Raw genomic sequence first — 23,943 nt, forward strand, 5'->3', positions numbered from 1 at the left:
TGGAGTTGATAGGCATATAGGGGCTAATTAAACACCAGAGCTGTGACTGGGGAGGCTCTGCTTCAGCTGTGGGGGCCCGACCACATGGCACAGCCACTTCGCTAATGTGTAAATGAGCTCAGCCATGAGTGAGCAATGGGACGATGCACACATTATTATGGCTGCGTTTTCTGAGCTCAAGGCATTTTAGCAAAGGTGGCTGACCAAGGTGGGTGTCTGCAGATCTGGTGGGTGGATGGTGCAGAGGAATGAATGGTCTGTGCTGGATGGGATCACAGGACCGTTTCTCCAGTGCCTGTGGTTCCTGTAAGAAAATAGACGACAGTATTGACATTATTCCGTAAAACCAGAGCCTTTGGTTCCCGTGATATATGTGTGATACAATGTGTGTGGAATAGAGCAGTAACAATGAGAATGACAACGAGAAGCCAGGGGTTGGCTGTTGGATGAGTCCCCTGTTAAACAATGGCTCCTTTCCATGTCACCGCAGACACCGTTCAAGAAGGCATGCTGAGGACGTGTGTTTGCATTCTGATGGGGAAAGGGCTGCAGGAGCGCGAAGCTCCGTGCTAGGAGGTGGGGAGTGCAGTGATGTTGGGGTTCATGGCTTCACCCCAGCACTCAGCTGTGTGTGTTTGAGAAGAGTTCAGCGTCTCCAGGTCTTGGTCTTTGCCATACTTCTTAAAACATGTTCCAAAGCCCGACATGCATTATCTCATGTCTTAAACGTCGGGGTTTGGAACATGGTGGCTGGCACATGAAAGTGCTAAATAGAAACAGCCCTTTAGATCACAGTTCATCTCTCAGCCTCTCGTTAAGTGTCTTAACAAACTAGTTATGTGTTTGTCTTAGCTCACTTGGACTCCTGGAAGCATGACTCCAACTGCAGTAATGACAGTGATAGCTCACCTTCATTGATAGACACACACTCGGGCGGCTGGGGGAAGGGAAGACATGTTCTCTGGGGGGAAAGAGTGAGAACTGCAGTCCTTCTTAGCACTGAGCCAGTGTGGATGAGGTTAACGTGGAAATGATCCCAATGAGGGTGATGATGAAATGAAGGGCACAAAGCTAGGCACGTGTGACAACAGAGCTGGGGGGCTGTGCAGTCAACGTGGGCCACCCACACCTCCCCATCCACTCGGGATGCCAGAGAGCCTAAGACAGGGAGACAAGTTGAGCTTTTGCCATTCAATAGGCCACTGTGGGCTCCCCATTCACTGGTCTTAGGTAGGGAACAGTAGCGGGGGTCTAAGGGATATTGGATCATGTGAAAGACACAGGTAAAAGAGAAACCTCCATGACTAAGATCAGAATTGTCTAAATACAACATGGACATGATGTATGTCAGGTTTGTCTTTAAAGCATTGTATAGTTATTCGGGGGGGTGGGGAAGGGAGAGAGCAAGCATCTTTGTTTCAGTTCATTCCCCAAACGTTTTCAAAGGGGATTCCAGTTAGAGTGGGAACCAAGAATCCAGGCTGGGTCTCCCGTGTGGGTTGCAGGAATCCAATCCCTTGAGACATTTTGTGGCCTCTCAGGGTCAGCCCTGGTAGGAAGCTGGGGTTGAAGCTGGAGCCAGGAGTTAAACCACGGTACTTGGATGTGGGCGATGGGCATCTTGACTGCCAAGCTAAACACCCACTTCCTTTCTGCAGTTTTGAGCTTTGGGGAGGATGAAGATAGCCTCGTGGGCCAGGCAAGACGAGGCCTTAGGTGAAGGCTGGGATGCAAGGGTCGTGTCTTTAGCATGTTTTCTTTCCCTAAATACCGTCCTAGGTCCTTGGGAAAGCCATTTCTGGGTTGTCCAAGTGGCGAGAGGCTGGGAGAAGGTGGACCTCTCCGTGGGCAGGGGAGGAATTTAGAATGGGCAGGTTGTCCTAGCAGTGCTCCAGGAGAAGGGAGGTCACGGAGTCAGGATCCCATCCCACGGAGGATGTATGATGGTGCCTTGCTGGCTGCAGGGGCAGTGCCATGGCCGTAGCCATAGCCATTTCTCTAGGGCACTGGCTTCTCTGTTTTGTAGAAGCAGAGCCCAGCATCTGTGCCAGTGGGCACTGGGTGTCCTCACTCCACACCGGGAGGTGGCCACGTCAGCCTTGGCTTCCCCACAGTCAAGCCGGCTACTCCTCACTCAGCCTCTCTGTCGGTGACCACTTGAGCATCCCGAGCCGCCAGCCCCAGCAGCTCTTTCTGGCGTCAGCAAAGCTTTTTGCTAAGTCTTTTATTACAGGGGTAAGAGCTGGCTGCCCTGCTGGGTGCTTGGCTGCAGGCGCTGAAGGCTGCAGAAGGCAGTTTGTATGCTAATTACGCTGACTGCTGGGGTCTCTTCTGAGGTTTCTGCTTTCGCCTTTCGCCTTTCTATCTGCCCCCCCCCCCAGAGGCGGGTCTGGGAGCTGCTTTCCATCTGCCCTCCCCTCCCTCGCCCTCCCTCCTCTGGCCTCCAGTCTTCCCAGTGAGACCTATAAAATTTTATTCAATTCATTACATCCCAGGCAAAGCTTTACCCTTCATGTTGAGAGTAATAACCAAGGGTCCAGATTCAAATATGTTGTCCAAGGCAGGGAGGGGGGGTGGTCTGATGAGACCTTCAAGGGGAGGGGGGAGGCAGTGCCTAGGGGCTGGTGCAGGGGTAGCTAGGAGGTTAGGAAGGGACAGTGCAGGCTGCTTTTCTCTGCTGCAGGGAGGCCCAGCCTGCCCTGGGAGCCCAGTGTTCATGTCCAGGATTGCCTTCTGAGAGCTGGTGTGGAGACAGCTCAGGCTGTGCACAGGCGCGTGTCACTGTGGTGGCTGTGCATCAGTGCACAAACGAGTGTCCATGGTGGCTGTGCACAAGCGAGTGTCGCCATGGTGGCTGTGCACAAGCATGTGTCGCTGTGGTGGCTGTGCACGAGTGCATGTCATCATGGTGGCTGTGCACGAGTGTGTGTCATCATGGTGGCTGTGCACAAGCGAGTGTCGCCATGGTGGCTGTGCACAAGCGTGTGTCGCCGTGGTGGCTGTGCACGGGCGTGTGTCATGGTGGCTGTGCACAGGTGCGTGTCATCATGGTGGCTGTGCATGGGCGTGTGTCGTCATGGTGGCTGTGCATGGGCGTGTGTCGTCATGGTGGCTGTGCACAAGCATGTGTCCTGTGGAGGCTGTGCACGAGCATGTCGCTGTGGTAGCTGTGCTTCTGTCTCCCGATTAGGTACTGCATCTTACAGGAGTCTGTTGGATGTTGTCATCTGCCCCCACCCCCCATGGCTTGTGACCTTCATGTGTGATCGTCCCCTGGGGACTGCAGAAGTACTGACCCTTGGCACTCAGTCTCAGTACTGACTCAGCTGGCCCAGAGTGCAGCCTGAGTGCCCCAAGCCGGCTGGCAAGAGGCTGATCCATGATCCCTTGAGGCACAGTCAGGAGCATCAGCCACCCAGGGCCCAAGCAGCTCTCTCTGGCAGCCGGGATCCATAGGCCTGAGTAGTTCCTGGAGGCAGTGTGATATCCCAGAGAGAGGTGAGATTGGCACTGAAGGACTCAGGGTGCCCAGTGACATGGGGCTGGGGTTATGTCTCAGTTCTTTGTGACAGTGAGCAAACTCTTTAATATTCCCAAGTCTCAATTTTGTCATCCATAAAATGGGGATAACATTAGCTGTGAAGGAGCCCATGATGGGGCTAGCTTGTGGTTACAGGGCTTCTTAGAAGGGGATTCTGATGACATGATGACATAATACTAGAACTTGGTGTGTTGGAGTTCAATGGCTTGGCGCTCAGGTAGCAGTGTACTTGCTGTTTGCTGGATGTGTCGCTCAGCCTTTCACCTATATTTTACATGTATTGGCTGTGACATACAGAGATCCAGTGACATGCTGAGGGCCAATAGCCATGGACCTGTGGTGCTGACTCCAGGGCTCACCTATAACAACCTCACTTAAAGTTTTGTGATCCAGTCTTCCACCAGTGGGCTGCTGGCTTGTCCAGTGTTCATGGAATCCTCAAGGCAGAGATGTACTTTCAGAAGTGTGGTGATCCCATCTCTGTGGTCACACTTAAGGAGAGTGTGGGAGGGACCGGGAGCTTGAGCTACCACCTGTTGCCGCCCAGGGTGCACATGGCAAGCAGCTGGAATTGGAAGCAAAGCCTGAATTGGAGCCCCCAGGGCTCTGACAATGGGAGATGAGCGTCCTAGGTGGCAGTTCAACCCCTGCACTCAGCGCCTTGCCCTGCCTACAGAGTCTTGAAGTGAGAGTGTGGATTCATTTAGATCATGTCTTAGCTGCATCCCAGGCCTCAGGGGGCTCAGTCACCCTGGTGTAGACTTGGCTGCTTCTCCATTTTGAGCCAGTGTTCACTGTGTGGGCGACTGGGCTGCTGATCAGGCTGGTGCACTGGATGCCTGTCGTCTGACCTCATGGCTCCTTGATATGACATCGTCAAGACGAAGTCATCAGCTCTGAAGGGGATGATCCGGATCTGGGTCTCCTGGACTGGCTGACTGGAGTGTGGTCGTTTCAGAACACCCCAAAGGCTGGTGCACACAGATGCTAGACGTTAGATGACCGTTACGGAAAGCCTTCTGAACTTCCTCTTTCCGTGTTCCATCCACCTGTCCACAAGCCCAAACTTGTCAGCAAATGTTTCCCTCTGTGGTCTGAAAAGGGATCAGACTGGGAAAGCCTGGAGGAAGCTCGCTGTCCACTGTCTGGGACATTCATGGGGTCAGGGTATAACGGCCTGAGAATCCCATCCAGTCCACTCCAAGCCAGCATGATGCTTTGTTGCCTCCAGACAATGTCAAAACGGCAGCTGACGTAACACAGCCACTGCAGGTGTAATGGGTCAGGCACCTTTCAGAAGCTGGGGACTCTGTGGGAGATTATTGTTGATGCAGATAACTTCCAGGTCCTGTAGATGGTGGCCTGGGCAGCAGGGAGTTGGAGATGTTCTGACATCCCACTAAGGACAGTGGAATCCTTTACCCCTTAAACAATCAAAATGCTTTTGAGTTTGCAGCAGGCTGGTGTGTGTGTGTGTGTGAGACGTGTTGAGTGGGCACTTCTGAGTTTCTGGCTCACATCCCGTGGTCTCTTATGAAGAAGCTGGTATTGAGCGATCCGTAGAGCGCTGAGGTCAGGACCTTGGGTTTTAGGTCTAGTTCTGCTCTGTACAAGGCCTGTGGGGTCAGGCAAATGCAGGCTGGGTATCCCTGATCCTGCTCGGGAGCACGAGCGTTTCCGATTTCAGGCTTGCTTGGATCTGCAAATATCTGCATAGACTTCACCGCTTGAGCACCCCCATCTGAGCATCTGATACCTAAAATGCTTGGAAATCCAGAATTGTGAGTGTCAAAGATCACTGCTCAGAAAGCTTTACTTTCAGAACATCCGAGTTGGGATGTGCTGGTTAGGGATGTTCCTCCTGTGATTTCTGTGCTCTGGGCTGTGCTCGGGCTCTGGGGGGAGAGTGGAGGATGACCAATGACTCACTCTTCACATTCTAGCTAAACCCACTTCTGTATCACACTGCTGGGGAGACCGAAAGAGGGTCCAGGCTTTCCTGCCTGACCTCAGGAGACCCTGCTGCCGGGGACGCCGGTCATCGTCCTTGCCCAGCTGTGGCCCCTCCTCGTGGCTGTGGTTAGGAGGCCCCCTTCTCTTTGCACCTGCCTTAATCTCCTAACCCGGGAAACTGCCTCACAGAGAGGAAAGCAGACCAATTTAGAAAACCCCTGGGCCCACTGCAGTGCTAGGGGACAAAACCAATGTCGTTTTGGACCCTGCAGAGGTCTGGGATAAAATGAGGTGAAAAATGTAGTACCGCCATGCGAAGCAGTCCGGGGGCACAGAGCCATTGTGTGCGTGATGCTGGCCAGCACCTGGCACCAGTGAGTGCTTCCTGCATGCCATGTGCCAGCAATGTGAGCAATGACACTAAACGTGTGATAGTGCCTTATTTTTAAATATAACTTTTTAATGAAAAATGTTTATTTATTTGGAAGGCAATGTTACAGATAGAGAAGGAGGTATAGAGAGGTTCAATCAGTGGTTCACACGGCAAATGACAGCAATGACATGGGGCTGGGCTGGAGCCTGCAACTCCATCCGGGCCTTTCGTGGGAGTGGCAAGGGCACAAGGAACAGTGCCCATGTGGGATGTTGGCACTGCAGCAGAGGCTTAGAATGCTGTGCCATTGCAGCAGTCCCACCCCTCCATTTGATTCGCAGTCATCTGAACCGAGCCAGGCTGGCGCTCAGCGTTTAGTCCAGGGGTCCTGGGCAGATGGCAGGAACCCACCCACGTGAGGCCTCCTTGCTGCTTCCCAGGGTCTGCAGGAGCAGCTGGATCAGGAGCTGGAGCTGGCTCGGGGCTCCCTCCTGGGTGGGCCTTGGGTGTCTCTGGGAAGGCCTCCACCTGTCCCTCTCCTGGCATTTCCATGTGCTAGCAGCGCCCTCTTTCAGGAACAGGTTTCAAAGCTGGAATTTGAGATCCCGGATCTCCCGCCGGGGCCAGGAAGATCTCATTAACACCTTTGCACAAAGGGGGAAAATCATATTTCAGCATGTTCCCTTTGTGTGTTCAAGCGGCGATAAGGTGCCCCCAAAGTGCGCGTCTGCACTGCGTTCAGATGAAGGATTAGTCTGATAAGATGGAGAGCAGAGTTGTTCCGGGGGGCTGGGGGCTGCGCTGGGTTAAGGTTATTAAACAGGAAATGCCTGGCCGCCGCGGATCAAGGGGAAATTACACCTTCTGTCACATTTGCTTATTGAATCCTGGCTCTGGTGCAGCTCCGAGTGGGGGCTGGGGGAGGGGCTTGAGCGCCACCCCCTCCTCCTCCTTGTAGCTCTTATTAGATTCCACAACCTTTCAATATGAAAATGCTAGTGCCCGTGGCAAAATTCCTTGTCAGTTTTTAATATCAGGAAGGGATTGCGGTATTAGGTCTAAGGGGCTGGAGTTGGGGAGGGCAGGCGGAGGGGCCTCTTGGTCCTGGCTTCCCCCGCCCCCACCTGGGCCTCAGCTGTCTTTGATTCCTGGCTTTTGTCTCCCAGCTTTGGTGGGCAGGGGGCTGTTGCTATGGGACGACAGTCTCGGGGGGTTCTGCTTCCCCCAAGTGCCACAGGGAGAGCCCCAATACCCACTCCAGCCACGCCAGCAGCTTTGTGGTCCGCTGTGACCACGAATTACCCGCTGCCCCATTCCTGATGGTTTCAAACAGCAGAAATGGCTTGTCTAACAAACCCAGGGGCCAGGACCCCTGGGCAACCTGGACGCCAGTCCTTCCTGGCTACTCTTGCTCTGGGTTTATGGGCAACCGTCCATGCCTTGGGGCCTGCACGTGCACCCCTTGCACTCTGTCTCCTTTGAGGACACCAGCCGCGGTGTAGTAAGGGCCTCCCCACTGCAGCCAGACCTCAGCAGCACTAACTAGACACCTGTGTGCAAACAAGATCACGTCCTGAGGTCCTGCAGGGGAGGGCTTCGACAGTCACGTTGGGGCACACCATCCCGTCCCTTGCCTGTTTCCTCCCAAGGACCATTTGGGCAGTGATGACATCATTCTTGGGTCATACAAAGTGATCAGCTTGAACATGAGCTTCCTAGAGACTGCATTTCCGGTCCCGCCCACGGCTGCTGGCCCTGCACTTGCACTGGCTGGGCATTCCGCAGTCTTGCTGATCCCCTAACCCTGCACTGCCTTTCCGCCGTACTTTAACAAGAATCTGGAGCGAGATCGGAGTAGCTGAGACTCAAATCCTACACTCGAATGTGGGGTGCAGGCATCCCAAGCAGTGACTCAGCCGTCCTACACCCTCCCCTGGCTCCCATTCTGAGGGTCTGCCAAAGGAAGGCGGAGGGTAAGGGTGCCCGGTGGCCTTGGTGAGTGGAGGTCTAGGCCTGTCTCAACAAGCCATACTGAGTTTGGTTGTATTTTTGTAGCCTCCTTGTGTCTCAGTTTTTTGGTTGTTTTTCTCATGCAATAGCAGGCGGTCAGTCATCTTTTCAGGCATATGAAGTGAAGCCATGGGGAGAGGTAATGGGTTGGGAAACTGGCCTGGGAAGACCGGCACGTGAGGGGGTCCCGGTGGGAGGTGACGGCCTGTCTTCATTCTGTTGATCGCCTGCTTTTTGTCCACACTCCACCTGCCAGCTCTGCCCCTGAGGAGGGAGCCGGGGCCCCCACCCCTCCCAGGCACTTGTTCATGCTACACACGCCTTAGTCTCTCCCCAGCCCAGGAGAGGCTGCAGCGCCACCTTCAGGACACCCGGCGTGCTCCCCAAGAGGGCTGAAGGGTGGGGAGGGGCAGGGGCCGGGAGAGGGGAGGGAGAGGCCGGGGTGCTGTGGGGTGAGTCGGGCCTTTGTGTCCTTTCGGGAAACGGGAAGAATCCCGTGGACACCTGCTTGCTCAGCCCTTCACCTTCTCACAGGCCTGCTGTTTCTCCGTACCCGCCGTGGTCATCCTTCACAGGGCATTTCCGTGGGAGGGAACGGCCGATGGCAAGCCTTTCTTAGGTGCAGCGTCTCAGCCTTAGTGTCAGCTTGCAGAACTGGGCCAGGGAGACAGACATGAAACATCACCCTCACAGTCTGGGCTGGGTAAATTGCTCCTTTGTGAATAGAGCCAAGGGAAGGGCCACAGTTCATGAACTTGGTGCTGTTTCAAGGCAGCCCCTCCTGGGACTTGACTCCATCAACCTGGCCTCCCAGGCAGTTGCACCTGCCAGCGGCAGGCAGGTAAGCCTGTGACTTGCACAATGTCTATTTGTATGTGTCTCTGACCCCTCCCACCCCTACCTCCAGCTTGACCCCCTGGCCAGCTGTGTCCTGGGGACTCTGCATGTCCTCAAGCCTCCCCTTACTTATGCAGTGAGTCACTGGAGGAGGCCCCACTGAGGGGTTGGGGGAGGCAGGTTGACAGCTGAGTGGCTTTCTCCCGGGAGCAGCCTTATAAATCTGCTCTCATTAGCAGCAGGCCCTGGGGGCGGGAGTGTGTGCTCCAGAGCTGGGAGGAGCTCTGCCTCTGTCTGTCAGTGCCTTTCCCAACGCCCTAGGCTCTGCTTGCCAGGCTGTGTCTGCCAGCACTGGCGTTTTGGGATCCCGGAAAGCCTGACCGGCACCCAGTCTGGAAAGTCAGGCCTCTGTCCTGGCTCCATGTTCAGGGGGATGTTTTACATCAGGGAAAGATCAAGAATGGTGTTCAGGGGCAGACGTAGCGGCATGGTGGGTTAAGCTACCACCTGAGTTGCCAGTATCCCACTGAAGTGCAAATTGCAGTTCTGATCACTCCGCTTCCAATCAAGCTCCCCGCTAATGTTACTGGGAAAAGCAGTGGAAGATGGTTTAAGTGCTTGGGCCTCCTCACCAGGTGGGGGCCCAGGTGCTACTGGCTTTAACCTGGCCCAGCTCTGGGTATTGTTGCTATTTGTGGAAATGAACCAGGGGATAGAGGAGTTTTTCATCTCTCTCTCTGCCTCCAGATGAATACATAAATCTTTTTCTTTTTCCAAAGTTGTATTCAACCCAAGAAGTTGGTAGTTTGTCGTTTCGGTGGCACTCTATCGGGGCCATGGCTGGGAGCCTCAGCTGCCACTGAGACTTGACCCTTGGTCTTGAGGCCAAAGGGCTTTCCTGCCATGCAGGTGAGAAGGTTTTGAAAATCGCCTTTCCCTTCCCATTCGCAAGGGAACTCTTGCTGGTTGGCCCAGTGGTCAGGATCTCCACAGCAGCAAAGAGGGAGCCAACTTCATACGTGGCTCTCCCTCCCCACCCGAGGGACAGCTCTCGGGCCTGCTGCTCCCCAGCCTCAGGCAGGCAGAGCCCCACCCGAGGGACAGCTCTCGGGCCTGCTGCTCCCCAGCCCCAGGCAGGCAGAGCCCCAGGCATGGCGGGCTGGCTTCCAGAAGGCTCATAGACTACACCAGCGCCCACTTGGAAACCCTACCCCAACCGTCAAGGTACAGTATGCTGCTTCTCGCTCTCCTTCCCAATGGATACAATTTACTTCATTTGTTACGGCTGACTACATTGTTGTTTGGCATAAAGATATTAAAGGGACAAAAAAGATGAGCACGATAAAGAGAAACAGGGACAGAGCCCAGGGAGTACTAAGTGCTAAGGACACGTACTAAGTGCTCTGCTTGCACGCAGGCCAGCGTCACTCCCATTGCTGTGCTCAGTCTTGACCTCCGCGTGCGCTGACCCTCAGCCTCTTCCTTCCTCCACCAGAGAAGATGCTGGCCGACTGGACAGATCTCAGCCTTCTCCCTGGGGCCCAGACCCTCTGCTATTGCACTGGTGTCAAAGTTGCATAAGAGTCAAGTTCAGGCCCAGCCTCTCCCAGCATCTCTGCATGAAGCTGATAAATGACTGAGCCCCCTATGCCTTGGCTTCCTATACTGAAAGAAACACGAGGGAAGGTGATACTTGAGCAATTAGAGGCTAAAAGAGGCTATGGTGTGTGTGGGGGGGTCTACAGTGCTTAGCTCTCGCTAACCTGCTAGCTCTCGTTACTTCCTTACTAATAAAACATTACACACTCTTGCATCTCTTTTCCTGTAAAACGAATTCAGAAATGCCTGCTATACAACGCTGTTTATATTAAGGGAACTAGAGAGGCACAATCCTCTATGGAAAGAAATAATTGGTGGATCACACAAATACAAACAAACAAAAATACCACTCTTGAACTAGGTGAAAGGTGCAGCTTGACCCAAAGAAGTGGAATGATCCAGTCTGCACATCACTGGAATGGAGTGGAAATATATCACTTGGTTAAGCCTCTTAAAAAAAGTTTTCCTACAAAAACATAACTCTTTGTCGATATGGCTATGGTTCTTAATTATGAGCTAATACAAGGGGAAAGCAATATAGGACAGTATGAAGAGACATGAAAGTGTCTGTCTTCAAATTAAGTGCCTTTTTATCTCATCCTCCTGGGCCATTAATTACCACTTCCACCTCCTCTCACTTTCCCTCCTCAACTACAAGGAGAACACTCAGCTTGCTTTGGTGGTTCAAGTGTTGGGAACGCCCTGAGCCTGCGGTAGAGTTTTTGTGGAAAATCACTCGTGCGGCTCCTCCTGCTGATCTGTCTAATAACCCTGCCTAGGATTGATCAGAGGCCAAGTGTGAAGTGTTTCATCACTTCCCTAATTAGTTCTAGAGGATAATAACATCTCTCCTACAAAAATAAGCCATTTCTCAAATACTTTCTCCAAGTTTTGCTTCTGGAATACCCTGCCCAGCCCCGTTTGCCCTAGCGAACTTTCTCATGTGGAGTGGTGCTAGAACGTAACAGGATAAGAATGGCAGCCAGTGTTGTTGGCCCTCTTACTGACAGGTAAGAGCTGACAGCTCTCTTTTCCGAGAGCTTTGCATTTTTATTTTTACATTTTATTTCATTCTTACAAAAATCCTGTGAGGTAGATCATGATGGTCTCAAAGGCAGAGTAGGAGAAAGAGTGAGAGAGAGATGGACTAATTTCATCCTCTTGTTCCTTCCCCAGGTAGTGGCAGCAGTGGGACCTCAGCCCAGCCAAAGCCAGGTGCCAGGTACTCCATCCAGGTTTCCTTTGTGGGTGGCACCTAGAACATCATCCATTGCTTCTAAAGCGCATTAGCAGGAAGCCAGATCACAAGCGGGGCAGCTGGACTTAAGCCGCTGAGCCACAATTCCAGCCCCGAGGTGGGTTATCGTCACCTCTTTTTAACGGTGAGGACTCAGACAATTTAAGCTGTTTGCCCAAGATCCGTGCAGAGCCAGAAGTCACGCAGGGGTTGTGGCACTCAGAACCTGACTTTAACCAGGCGTGTGCATATGCACACACACACACAAGTGTAAAAATGGTAAAGCAGCCCAGGGGGATGGGAGACCTAGAATGCTGTACGACACGCCCCAGAGCAAGTGGCAAAGTGGCCACCGAGCTTGTGCCCACAGCACCTCCCAAAGGTCGGCATTGGAATCCGGGTCCTCCCTCCCAGTGCCAGTGCTCCCTCCTGACAGAGGAAAATTCCTCTGAGATAAACATGCCATGGAAGAGCATTCATCCGTGAAACAGAACAAAATCCCACACGTTCAGAGAGACAAGCCAGGGCGGAAGGAGCGAGGACCACTCTTCACTGGTATGCGGTGAAATGAGCGGATCTCACAGACATAGAGACCCTGGGCTGGATGGGGAGGTAAGAGGAGGCTGGAGAAGAGGGCAGTGAGACAGGAGGATTGATTTCTGGGTTTTATAACAGCAGAGTGACGATGGTTAAAGGTCTTTCATTGCACATTCTAAAGAGCAGGGGCACAGGACTTTGAATGTTCTCAGGATGAAGATATGCATGGCCAGTGTCTGAGGTGAGGGGTTTGTGCACTGCCCAGATTCAGTCAATAGACATTGTGTGCATGTGTCAGAAGATCACCCTGCACCCCTAAGTACGCATCCTCTTTACATGTTGACTACAAATGAATATCTCCAGCAAGGGCGAGTCTGCACCGAGGACCACTGCTCCCTGGCGCTTTGCTTGCTCCTTGGTTCCCAACGCATCTTCTGAGTTAGTGGAGATTACAGAGCACCATGGTCCCTCACTCATTACTGTAAGAATGTCTTCAACGATAACAAGTGTTTGTTCCTGATACTTTGAGAAGGAACCATTTTGCCCCAGATTGAAACTGAGTACAATGCAGAATCCTTTGAAAATAGCTAGACATGTACATTAATTAAGTTGTTTCTTTTCCTCCAAACAGCAGAAACCAATTCTGGCTGGTTTAGTCAAAAGGAGAACTTTTTTTAGAAGAAAATTGGGGCTCTTGGGATCTCTGAGAAGCAAGATTCAGCAAAGAAGGCATGTGGGCTGTGTCTGAGGAACCCACAGCAGGTGGACAAGGCCGCGTAGACCGTGTCTGAGGAACCCACAGCAGGTGGATGAAGGCACGTGGACCATGTCTGATGAACCTAGCCAGCGGACGAAGGCACGTGGGCTGTGTCCAAGGAACCTAGCAGGTGGATGAAGGCACGTGGGCCGTGTCTGATGAACCTAGCCAGTGGATGAAGGCACGTGGGCCATGTCTAATGAACCTAGCCAGTGGATGAAGGCACGTGGGCCATGTCTGATGAACCTAGCCAGTGGATGAAGGCACGTGGGCCGTGTCTGATGAACCTAGCAGGTAAACTTGGGCCTCTTCCCCATTCTCTCACATTGGATCTGGATCGTCACATAAGAGAAACCATCAGAAGGAAGAAAATGTGGTTGTTCCAGATTTCCTCCAAGGTCTCCTGTGGCTCAAGGTAAGGCAACTGCCGCTTCCAGAGCAGGAAGACTCACTGAAGGTAGGATGTGTTCTGCGGTCTCCTTCACTCTCTGTGATGCATCACATGACCTAGGACGAAAGCTGCTGAAGGAGGGTGGAGGCGCTCATCAGAGTCCTGGAGAACTTACTCTGCCCTCTTTCTCCCCTATCCTACTGTGAGAGGGACCCAGGGTCCAAAAGTGTTTGTGTAGAGAGCAGGTTGTTTGGGCCTCCAAGATCTCTGTGTGGTTTAGAGAGCAGTCAGCTTGGGCCATGAGGACGTGCTGTGTACACTCAGCCCCAACTCCTCCAGATGCCAGGTGCTGGGCAGCAGCCTTGCTAGGGAACGCTTGCAAATGGCTGGACCAAACTCACAGCACTCAGTAGCCAATGCAGGGCTTGCGTTTTTTAAAAGATTCTATTTTTTCAGTTGAGAAGTGAAGTTACAGAGACATGAGGTAGACAAAGGGAGAAAGAATATTCTATCTGCTGAGTTACACTTCCCCTTCTTGCCCCAAATGTCTGCAGCAACTGAGGCTGGACCAGCCTGAAGCCAAGATTCCATAGCTTCCTTCAGGTTTCCCACGTAGTTTGCGGGGCCCAAGCACATGGGCCATTCTCTACCGCTTACCCCGGAGCATCAGCAGGGAACTAGGTTGGAAGTAGAGCAGTCAGGACTCCAGCTGCTACCCATATGGGATGCCGGCATCACGGGGTGAGGCTTAGCCTGATATGCTGCTACCTTCCAGGAAGCCATGGTAGGAAGCTGGGTCATCCAGGTTTCACGCTGCTTGGACTTCACGCTGTTATTAGCCTGGGGAAATAGACCCTCAGCTCTCCTTGCTCAACGCAGCCCTTTGGATGTGTCTGTGAGGTCACCAGCTGCCTCCACAGCCTTCCCATGGTGCTTTCTAGTTAAAGGTAACTGACTTCTGCCAGTTTTTCTCAGGATCACAGATTCTCTGAGCCAAACTGCAGCCGTAATAACTTAGCAGGCTCCGCTGGATCGATAACTCTGAAATCTAAGGGCCATTCAGTCGCTCAAGGCTTTTTATTTAGCCTTTGTGTTGGTGTTAATGTTGTCCCCATGGCATCTAAATGGCAGAGCTATTTATGGAGGGGAAATCATTCTGATCGTATAGCCCCTGCTCACCCATCACGGGCAGGAGAAGAAAATCCAGGTGAGCGAAACTCCGGGGGAGGCAGCACAGATGGGAATATCGAGTGCTCGTGGACGCTATGAATTCTACCCAATTCCTTTGTAAGCGGCCATGGCAGAGCGTGAGGAGCCCTGACCTGTGCATTGGAGCAGTCACAGCTCTGGACTTGAAGTCCCTGTAAAGACAGCATTGGGTGCGAAGCTGGGTATGTGTGTTTGCATTTGAACTGAGTCATGTGTAAAAGGGGAATCTTGACATGGGAGTAATTGCACTGGGTGTTCCCAGATTGGGAGGATGCATAGCTGCTGTGAGGGCCACTGTACTCGTAGTGTTTAGTGAGTCTGAATTCATTAAAATGACATACCTGAAAAGCAGCGTCTGTGACAGGCCCACTTTTCCTTCAGCTTGGAGAGTGACTCTATTGACTGTTAAGGAGAATAGCATTTCCCGTTATTTGGAGCTGACCATGTCCCAGGCACTGTTGTAATCAAAGCATCCAATCCCCTTGGCAAAATCACAACTCCCATTTCACAGATAGGCACCTGGGGTCACAGATGTCTGGGGCTGTGTGAGGTCACTCGGCTGGTAAGTCACTGTATAAATACTTGTCTCCGAGTCGTTTCGTGCGATTTTCCATTATCACTGTCAGCAGCAACAGGTGTGTTCTGCAGGACTCTCCCAAGACAGAGTTTTCCATGGAGGTGGGTGTGGCTGGGAGGAGTACTTGATACATCCTCCACTGCTCTCCCAGGTGCAATAGCAAGGAACTGGATTGAAATGGAGCAGCTGGGACTTGAACCCTCACTCGTATGGGATGCTGGCATTGCAGGCATTGCAACCAGCAGGGAGACACCGAGGCCTTATGGGCATATCCATCTGTGGAGATGAAAGATGAGACATTCTGATGACAGTCTCAGTGCTGACAGCACGCCATCGGGGAGGGACCAGGCTGTTTGGGCTATTCTGTTTTGGTACAAGTGAGAGGGGGTATAGAGAATGGTGAATCTGGCTGCAGTCTGGAGCTTGCAGCAAGAGCAGATGGATAGGCAGGGTCCATGGCACCGTCTCTGCCCGGTCTAAAAGGACTAAGGGTTCTGGTAGTCTCCAGTGTCTAGAACCATCTGTACTGTGTGCACAGAGGTACTGTCATGTGGCGGAGGAGGACCGGGCAGGCAGGATGCCCAGGGGAGGAGGACCAGGCAGGCAGGATGCCCAGCGGAGGGGCTCTGCTTTGTGTGCTGCCTCGAGGCAGGGCCAGGAGTGCCAGCAAGGTGTCTGCTGTCCCTGTCCCCTTCCTGGAGGCCTGGTGCCCTCAGCAGAGGATGCCATGACTCCTGCTGAGAAGGGGCAGGTGGCAGCCCTGGACTGGAGCGGTGTTATGAAGAAGCTGGGGGCTTTGTTTTAGTAGAACTGCAGGTGTGGATGTGGCCTTTGGATGGCACAGGACGGAAGCTCCAGGCTTGTTGTTACACTGAGCTTATCATAAAGCAATGGCAGCAAGAGCAGCTGTGCCACCTGGATGCCTACTACGCGCTAGACCTTTTGGTAGGAAACACTTGTACTGATACCTTCAAGCAGCTTGAGATCAACAGAGAATGGAAGTGGATCCATGAATACACACATGTATATAGACAGATACACAAAGAAACCATCTGTTTGTAAATACAACACATGAATGCATTTGCATATATTTATACAAAATATGTATATACACACAGGGGAGGACCTAAAAAACAATGGGAAATGGAATTAAAAGATAATTCATATTTCCGTACACTTTTGGAAATATTCTGGTATGCATACCTTCATATACATATATAATAACTGTCAATCATCTGTATTTGCTTTGGCTTTAATATGGAAACACCTGTATTGGCTCATTTAGTGATCTTGTATGCTGTCCATGCCGTCATTCCTTTTCTTAGTGACACAAAATTCCTCCCGTTTCCCATCATGGTGAAGTTCCAGTGGAACAGCAGGGCTGCTCAAGACAGAGCTGGGTCCTGGTAGAGCTGCCTCTGCCATCCGAGCCCTAGGCAGCTCCTGGTCAGTGGCGTGAGCAGAGCGGGGTTGCTCTGCCTCTGGGGACCCAGTCTTGACTTCTGGGAGCTGGTGGTTGGACCTCAGCCTGGGTTGTTTGCAGTTCTCTGTGGCCGTGACATCCTGGGTGCCATCCCCGAAGTTTAAGTATCTCCTGTGTGTGGTTTTTGCCTCTCCGCTTGTAAACAGTTGTAAAGGCATCTTTTAGATGGCGTTACGTGTGGGGTATGCCCCTGCCCAGGACCGCTGTATGCACATGCGAATGCTAACACAGCCGTGTGGAAGCCGTTGGAGCTCTGGCCTTGTTTGTTCCCAAGCTGCTCTAGCTCCACCATTTCATAATTAGGGGGCCGCTGGTGTGGCACGATTGGGAAATGTGACTCATTTGGCAGCAGTGCCTAATTGAAGTTGGGCATCAGCTGCGGCTCTGCTGCCTTTCCTCCGAGGAGTGGGAGAGGCGCTGGTGGTGGCGGCTCTGTGGCAGGAAGCCAGGCCAGGCGAGCGGTCTGCGGCTGATCGCTACTTGTTTCTCAGACCTTCCGAATGACGGGACGGGAATCAGCTGTTGGAAATGGGCTTGGTTGTAAAGGGAGACTCGGGGACCGACTAGCCTGTGTGGCAGGTGGCACTCAATCAGTCCCTGGGCTTTCTTCAGGGGAGACTTTGTGATTTTTTTAAAGCAAGGAGGGTGTTTTGTGCAGATGCAAACATCCAAAGGCAGCAATCCAAGGCAGTGTGCGAATCCTGAACATTTTGTGCCCGGTGCTTCTTCCAGGCGGCGAGAGCATCACGTGCCCTATGGCTGTCATCAGCCTCGGCACAAGAGGTCGTCCAGCCACTCTTTCCTGCACGCACGGGGACAATGGCATCTTCTGCTTATTTTGCTGGAGTTGCTGGAGTGTTGGATCCCAGGCAGTGGCTAGGAGAAGGGCGCTGGGCGATACCGACACTCGGCATTGGGGTCCTCCCATGAGCCAAGCTATTGGCTGCCTTGTGTGCACGTTGTCTGAGGCCAGATGCTGGCTGGACATCGCTGAGCACAGCTGGGTGGTCCCAGGCTAGTGCAGCAACCAGACGATCAAAGCATGACCGAGCAGCCACTCCTCTGGTTACTGATCTTGGGCTTTAAGTGATGAAGAGTGCCTGAATGTGTGTGTGTGTGTGTGTGTGTGTGTGTGTGTGTGTGCGCGCGCGCGCGTGTCCTACTTGGCCGACGTGGAAAGCCTGCTTGAGAGGTGGCGTCTCAGCTGCCTCTTCAGCCTCAAACAGAGGAGTTGTAAGAAAACCAAGAAAGCACAGGCCTGGGAAAGAACAAAGCAAAGCAAAACCCAATGGGGCAGAAGCGCAGTGAACAGAGGACAGAAAGGAGCTGGGATGAGGAGAAGCAGCAAGCAAGTTCGAGCCAAAGAGCGAGCTGCGGAGCTCAGGCTGTGGGTCCTGGGGCAGAAGGCAGAGCCTGTTCATTGCCTCTGTGGGTGCGTGCGTGTGTGTCTCTCTGTGTGTACATCTAACCTGCTCGGTCATAATCCGACTGTGAGAAAACTACAGCTCCCTAACAAGGAGTGTTTTCCCTGCTCACATACGAACTCTGGCTTTAGAAACCATTACCTGTTGGAGTTACCAATTTAAAGCCGATTGGGCAAGGCACTGAAGTGGCACAGCCTGAAGAAGGAAGTGTGTGTGTGTGTGTGTGTGTGTGCCAGGCGCCACCTCCTTCTCTTCCCTTAAACAAAGCAGCTTGCTGGCAGAAGCAAGGTCAGGCAGAGAACCAGTTTCGGGACTGCAGCATCCATTCATTGTTGGCGGCATGCCGCGTGCGTCTCTGGGAAATGGCAGCATAGAGCTTCTTCGCCTGACCTTTCCGCCGATTTGTGCCCCTCCTCCCACCGCGTGAGGCTCGCACACAGCCCTCAACATCCCCGAGCTGCAAGGTTCCCCTTCCATGCGGACTCTTGGATGGATACTCCGCAAGGAAATCACCTCCTGATGAACAGCCGCATTCCTTCGCCTCTTTTAGCTCCTGTCTCAGTTGTACCTCCACACAGCACTGTCCTCAACAGCCGTGCTGTCTGTAGGGCTGCTGCACCTAGCAGACAGACATCCAACATGTCCTTTATGTTAACATGGAGTTCTTAGTGTAAGTATGTCCAAAGCTGCGTGGGGCACACCTGCACTCCACTTGCATTTCTAAATGCAAATTAAGGTGGGCGTTCTGTGCCCTTTTCCCTGGGAGCCCTGGGAGCAGGCACAACCTGAGGTCCCTTGCTCTTCTCATCCCCATTCTTGGGCAGCTAAATCCCTCTTGGCAGCGTTCCTTCCCACACCCTCTCTGACATTTTGCTATGACACAATTAGCTCTTGCCATTCGTGCTGTGACTGTTGGGTGGACGGGGTCAGATAAGCAGCCTGCCCCCCAGATGAACCCTCCGGCACAGTGTGTTCTCTCGGCTGTGATTCGGTAGCCAGAGCCCTGCTCTCTCTGTTCCCCCAGACATCCCTTCACAGGCATTTATCTTTTGCCATGGGTACAGGGGAGGGTGGAACGGCGAGATGCAAATCCATCGAGACGGCCGCCACTGCAGGAATCACACTTCCAAGGTTCTGCCCCGAGGAACTCGCCACAGATTTACGAGCCAGGGCATGCGTGCCGGTGCTATTCATAATCCTGAAATATTGGAGATGCTCTAAGTGTCCAACAATGCAAGAATGGTAAATTATGGGGCATTCTGAGAGTGGGGGGCAAATATTATGTGACAACTAAAAATTGTGTTTTTAAGAAAAGTGTTTTATGACCTAGTAGTGTTAACAATACAGAAAGGAAAGAGGTGCGTGACGGTGTGATTCTGACATGCACAGGGAAGGGTCTAGGAGTGTCCCCAACATGCCAGCGCCTGGCAGAGTGAAGGGCCCAGGATGCAGCCCCGCAGGTGCTTCATGGAGGGGTTTTCCCGCTCTGACGGCAGCAGTTGGCTTGAGAAATCAGCCTGCAGTGGTGGGCGGGTTCACTTTTACCTCTGGGACACTTTGTCTCCCTTGCAGGGACTCCCACAGTTCATCTTTGCAATGACTCTGCCCTAAGACCAATCTGTGGGACTCTAATTTGTCTGAATTATCCTCTGAAGTCTTGGTGGAGGCCTCTGTTGGTCTCTGCCTGCACGGGGGTCCTCTAAGGAACACGCAGGTGCCTGCAGCTTTCCCATGCCTGCCTGCAGTGTGCCTCCATAGTGGTGGTCCTGCGTGGCTGTCACCTTTGCTTCCCAGGGGCTTCCTCTGTAGCTCTAGTCTCACAACTTTACTGCAGTTGGCTCCAGGCAAGGGCTCCATCCCTGTGACATGGCTCAGCCTGGATTTCCAAGACTTCCTGTAAGTCTGGATGGAATCCCCAATGACCTTGTCATTCTTCCAGTGTGCACCTGCAAGACCAGCATTGCAGGGCCTCTGGCAAGGTCTGTCTCCAGTAGAAGCCGCACCCAGGCCTGCTTGAAGCCCAGCAGTGAGCAGGACTCAGAGCTGGTTCCTCTCATGGGACTCTGACCAGAGGGGTTGCCTTAATGGTCTCTCCCATTATTTTGCCCATCAGCATAGCTAGCAACCCTAACCCTAACCCTTTGACCTGTGGTGCAACCCCTGGCATCCACTTTCTGCAGCCTTCTCCCTTTTCTGGAACAAGTCTTTCTTCCTTCCATTCCTGGTCTGGCTGCAAACTTCCCAGACCTTCCACTCTGCTTCCTCTTGCTCCTGGTTCTTATTGTGAAACTGATGTACAGCAGCCAATGACATGTGTTATGCATCCCAAATACAAATAGACCAGTCCACCATCTGTAAGCTCAGCCTGCCCCAGAGGCTCAGGACACAATTCCAGCAGCCAAGGCAACAAGGATGACGTTTCCCGCAACCCCGGAAGAGTTCTCATTCTCCTCTGAAAAGCTATCAGTGTGGTCTAGGCTGTCCACCTTTCTGCCAGTGTCAGGGTCTTCTCAACCCCCTTCAAAACGCCCAGAGATTTTGCTGACAGCGTTCTAGGCTTTCTTCAACCTGCTTCTCCCCACTTGCCCAGCATTTCCCCGGAAAGCAGTCTCAAAGGGTCCTCCATGTCTTCAGGTCCAGTCAGCAGTGGATCCCCAGTGCCAACACCAATGTTCTGTGTCACTCAACTGTTTATCCCTTTAGCTAAAATACCTGAGAGAGCCCACTTAGGAAGGAAGAAGACTCATGGAAGCTTCTGGTTCTGGAAGTTCAGTGTCTAGCATGTGTCTAGCACCATCAATTCATTCTTCTGGTGAACCAGAGGTGGGGTGAGCCAGGAAGCAGAGGGGAAGCTGGGCTGAACTTGGCGTACGTGGCCAACCCTTTCTCACAGGAGCAGCCGGCCGAGGGCATGCTCTGGTGACTCAGGCCCTCCCCAGACATCTCCCAAGACACCAGATTCGAAGCAAGCGTCCATCCTCGATGCATCAACCACTAGTATTAATCAGTAAATGGTTAACCAGAGAACACAGCTTGGCATGGGGAACACAGCTGGGCACAAACTGGCCTGCAGTGTGCATGGGTGGGAGAGGGACCCTGCAGGCCACCCACAGGTGTTTAGATCTTGTTTTAAGTGCATGGCATGCTGTTGGTTCTGGGTGGATAAAGATGAGTAACAGTGGGTTCCTTCTGAAAAATCTGATTCTGTAACTTTGTGGGGAAATCTTAACATCAGCACAATGTCCTCCTGATGATGGGTCTTAGAAAGACCACTCAGGCCCTAGCCACTCGCGTGCCTTTTAGGCTAGGGGTCTGCATGAAAGGGGGCCAAGGAAAAAGACATTGCTGACCTCCAGGCGGGCAGAACGGGGCTGCCCGTAGCAGCCTAGGCTCCGCTCTGTTTCGGCCATACCCTGACACTCTCTTGTGCTCCCAGGGCGTTGGTGAGTCTACACCCTGTGTAGGTGCCCCACGCACAGCAAGTGAGAGAGGCCAAACTGCCTTGCAAAGTCGTGTTCTGGAGTTCCTGCCGTTAAATTTTTCGGGGTTGTAATTTTCTGAAAATATTCTAAAGTAAAGGACCTGGCTGAAAGTTATGGGAATGTTCTCCTCTCAGCAAATTAGATAGAAGAAAATAAATTTTGGAATGTATTATTTCATCAAATTTCAGATAATTGAACGATGCCCATGGGTAGGCCAGCATCTTCCTAAGAGGTGAGCTAGAATCTAGGACCCTCTGACCTCCACTGCCTAGATAGCCACAATCAACTCCTGGGATCTAGGGTTCTTGCAAGCTGAGATGAAATCCTCCTGGGTGTCTGTGTCTGTCCTCTGCTTCTTGGGAGGACCGCACCCCAGCGGGCAGAAGGCATCCCAGGCTTGAGCTCAGGCCAAGTGTTGGGAGACCCAGCCCATCTCTGCCACCAGTGAGCCTGGTGGAGGGCACTCTTGGGGACATCCTGTCCCTCTGGCTCTGCACCTCTCTGAAGGGCTCCTGACTTGCTGGGATGTTTTATCATTCATTTCTGAGAGCTGGAAGAACTGAGGCTCCCGTCTGCCTTTTGAGCAGACAATGGAATTGCAGCTGCTCTCAGTCCAGTCCAGCACAGGCTGGCCCCTGCCAGACCACACTCTCCCTCACAGGCTTTTGTTCAAAGTTGCAGGTGGAGAGGCTGCAGTGACCCGCTGGCCTTCAGTGCCTTGCTGTCCGCTGTGGAGTCATTTAGATGCAAGCTTTTAGTATCTCTTGATTGGATTTTTCTTTCCTATTCGAATGCAGCCATGAGTACAGTTAAAGAGGACAGAGCTAATTTCATGTGGATCTGGAGACTGGAATGTTATTAGAAAGGAAAAAGGAAGTTGGAGAGAGCCTGCTTTATTTTTGTAGTATCAGTGAACCCCACAGAAGTGGGGTGCTGTGCTCCCTGCTCCTGTGGGAAAGTACTCGATGGCCCCTCCTGAAGTGCCATTACATGCAGCAGGTGGTCCATGGCCTGAACTGTGCTAAAGAACACCTCACAAGCTGCGAGAAAAGAGGTCCGACTGGGGCAGAGGGCAGCCGGAACGTGTCCGGGCGGGTGCTTGCTCCACCACACTTGTGGGTGTGAGCGGGCTTCGGGCACCAGGCGGTCAGCCGCCCTGCTGGTCTTCCTGACTTCCTGAAACAGCATGTAGGCGTTGCAGTCGGGGCCGGCACGCAGAAGGGAGAGCAGCCGACAGCCAGCGTCCGTCTGAGACAGAATGCAGGAGTAAGACTCTAGGTTGCTCTGACTTACCGTTGCATAAGTGGGCACTGCCTAAACAGAATTGGGGTTCCCTCCTCACTTCCCTTTTGGGATGATCATAGTACTACAAAAGCTCTATTGGGAGTAGTGGTCGGTGGTTCACCTCATGCATAACTTTGGGCTGGTCCCTTCTCCTTAACACGCAGTGAAAACGCTTTCATCCCGGTAAAAGGCAGGGTTAATGTGAGCTCCGAGCCAGGAGTCCTTTAAATGACATGCATCTAAGAAGACAAAATAAAAGCTCAGAACAATATAGAAGGAGCAGAGATAATTATGCTTAAATCCTGGGCTCCTTAGTGACTGCAATGAGTGTCTGAGTTTTGAGATGTTAAGATAGAAAGAATTGTGCAAATCTCATTGTCTGTTTGAAGACAGGCATGTCTCATTAAGGGAATTCTGTGTTTCTGGAGCCAAAATGTGGAAGACATTTACCGAGCAATGTTTAGAGACAAGGACCCTGCAGGGGCATGGCCTTTCCCCTTCCTTTCAAGGCTTATCTATTTATTTATCAGCAAGGCACACACACACACACACACACACACACACACACACACACAGAGCGAGGGGAGAGAGAGATTGAGAGAGAAGTATTGTTGGTTCGTTCCCCAGGTGGCTACAATAGCCTGGCTGCCATGGCCAGGATCCAGAAACTCACCCACTCTGGTCGCTGACATGGTGGCAAGGACCCAAGCACTTGAACCATCATCACTGTTCCCTAGGTGTACTGGCAGGGGCTGAATCAGGAGCCCAGAGGAGCAGGGATTCAGCTCAGGCCCTCCGGTATAGGGCATGGGCATCTCAGGAAGCGGCTCAGCTGCAGTTCAAGGTACTGCCCTTTACTCCATGTAAAAACCGCCTTTGGATTTTCAAAAGCTGACCGGGCAGGATGGGGAGAGACACCTGCCAACCCTCTTCCCTCGCCCCCCCCACCCCCGGGATTAATAGCAAATCAGCATCTCCCAGGCAGAGTAATCATGTGCCTCTTGAAACGGGGAGACTGGGGGCCTGGTGCTGCAATTCAACAGGTTCAACCTCCACCTACAAGCGCCAGCACCCATGTGGGTGCCCGTTTATGTCTGGGCTGTCCCATTTCCAACCCAGCTCCCTGCTTATGGCCTAGCAATGCAGTGGAGAACAGCCGAAGTCCTTGGGACCCTGCTCCTGTGTGGGAGACCTGGAAGAGCTCCTGGCTCCTGGATTCTAAGGAGCTCAGGTCTGACTGTTGAGGCTA

Source organism: Ochotona curzoniae, unplaced genomic scaffold, assembly GCF_017591425.1.
Source record: "Ochotona curzoniae isolate NIBS_2020 unplaced genomic scaffold, NIBS_Ocur_1.0 contig_4692, whole genome shotgun sequence".
Taxonomy (NCBI): Eukaryota; Metazoa; Chordata; class Mammalia; order Lagomorpha; family Ochotonidae; genus Ochotona; species Ochotona curzoniae.